The sequence below is a fragment of the Etheostoma cragini genome, unplaced genomic scaffold (assembly GCF_013103735.1).
Source record: "Etheostoma cragini isolate CJK2018 unplaced genomic scaffold, CSU_Ecrag_1.0 ScbMSFa_1266, whole genome shotgun sequence".
Lineage (NCBI taxonomy): Eukaryota > Metazoa > Chordata > Actinopteri > Perciformes > Percidae > Etheostoma > Etheostoma cragini.
Window position 1 is genome coordinate 1 of NW_023265303.1, and position 2154 is coordinate 2154.

General features: G+C 50.6%; 1 long non-coding RNA gene across 1 annotated transcript; it reads right to left on the reverse strand.

Moving 5' to 3' along the window:
• Positions 1-1341: 1341 nt before the first annotated feature.
• LOC117939842 lies at positions 1342-2068 on the reverse strand. The gene is made up of 2 exons (XR_004655668.1): positions 1899-2068; positions 1342-1807 (listed from the first exon to the last, which is right to left on the reverse strand). It is a non-coding gene; the product is annotated as an uncharacterized LOC117939842 (long non-coding RNA).
• Between the last annotated feature and the right edge of the window lie 86 nt (positions 2069-2154).

Below are 2154 nucleotides of genomic sequence, written 5' to 3' on the forward strand. Positions count from 1 at the left end.
GGTCTCAGCCCCTCATAGTGCACTAGGCCTCAGCCCCTCATAGTGCACTAGGTCTCAGCCCCTCATAGTGCCCTAGGTCCCACCTCAGCCCCTCGTAGTGCACTTGAAGGGGTGCTTAGCTCTTTCAGGACCGGGTGTTGTCTGAATGGCACCAGAGAAACAGAGAGGGAGGTGATACAGGTTTAGTAGAAACAGTCGGTCTGCCTGTCCGTCTGTTCGTCCTACAGACAGACAGACAGACAGACAGACAGACAGACAGACAGACAGTGGGTTAGCGGAGGTCTAGTCTATTTACAGGAACAGGAAATGCATAATCAGAATATCCAAACTAACCAGAGCTGCATGCACATCGGGGGGGGGGGGGGGGGGGGGGGGGGGGGGGGGGGGGGGGGTTAGCGGCAGCTCTGATTGGCTAAAAGACAGAGAAAGACACGTGTGTCACCGCATAAACATCGAATCATCATAGCAACGCTACACTGGGACACACACTCACACACACTCACACACACTCACACACACACACACACTCACACACACACACAGACAGACACACAGACTCACACACACACACACACACACACACAGACAGACACACACACACACACACACACAGACATGACAACAAACGTTATTTTCTTCTAGTTGAGGTGAAAAACAGATTCTATAACTCTTCATAATCATCGTAGTTAATCTTCATCTTCATAGCAGGTGTGTTTGTTTGTGTGTGTGTGTGTGTGTGTGTGTGTGTTTCCTCAGTCCTTTTATACACACTATTAACAGAACAAGAAGAGAGAGAGTTCTGATTGGCCGACGGGTCATTTTCACCTCTTCTCTTTCAGGAGGCTTTTATTTTGTTAAATCTTTTTCCTGGACTTCCTCTCTGTTGTTGATGATGATGATGATGACGTGCTCTCCCCCCCGCTGACACACACAGGAAACAGTTTGTGATGTCATTGGAGTGCGCCGGGTTCAGCCTAGGAGGCGGTAGACTGGAGACGTCTGATTGGACGAGGGCAGAGGGACAGCAACGTCTGATTGGATGAGGGCAGAGGTGTGTTTTTGGCTGTTGAAGCACCTGGGAGGAGTGTGTGTGAGTGAAGTGTGTGTGTGTGTGTGTGTGTGTGTGTGTGTGTGTGTTTGTGTGTGTGAGTGAAGTGTATCTCGTTAACACTGACGAGGTAACCACCGAGGCGTCAGGCTGAAAAACAAAACAAATCCTACAAAATAAAAGCACTTTTTTATGTTGCAGACTTGTCATGTGACCCCTCAAAATTGTATGTATATTGTGTGTCTGTCTGTCTGTGTGTGTGTGTGTGTGTCTTAATAAAATCCCCAAAAATCTTTTAGTATGGATGACTAGAAAACCTGCAACAGGAAGTGCTTTTAATTTGTTAAATAAAAGGCTGTTGTCAGTCCCAGCCCTACAGGTTTGAGATGAACTTAAACAGAGATCCATAGTTGTAGTCCATACTTGTAGTCCATAGTTTCCCAGATTGTTTTGATATTTCAGGGTGATGTCTCTATCTTATGGCTGTCATGAGAGCATTTTCCCAGCATGCTTTTGGCCCCGTTAGCCGTTAGCTTCATTGTGTGTGTGTGTGTGTGTGTGTATGTGTGTGTGTCAGTGTGCGCCGAGGGCGCTCCGGGCCACCCAGCCCTCGGCGGCCGGCGAATCACTGTTGGCGGGCCGGTACACCAGGCTCTGGCCCTGCTGATTGGACGCCAGGATCTGGACCTTCTCCCCCCGGAACACAGAGATCTCGTCCTCACGGACCGCCACGAAGTCCTGCTGGACCAGGACCAGCTCCTGTAGACGAGGTACACGTTAGGGAAGGGTGTGTGTGTGTGTGTGTGTGTGTGTGTGTGTGTGGGGGGGGTAAAAGACGGGGAAACCGAACCTGGTCGTCCTGCTCGCTGTCGGGCGGGGGCTGAGGGGCGTGGCCGTTGGGCGTAGGCAGGGCTGACGGTGGTCGCCCTGACGACAGCGGCCGGGTTACGGAGATCCCGCCCTCTTTCCTCTGGTACTCGATGGGAGACTGGAGGGCTGCAGAGTCCAAACAGAGTTAGAATCAGGATAGCAGCATATCCCCACCAGACTCCATGTAAATAATCACTACTTTTAGTGTGTATAGAGCAGCATATCTCCACCAGACT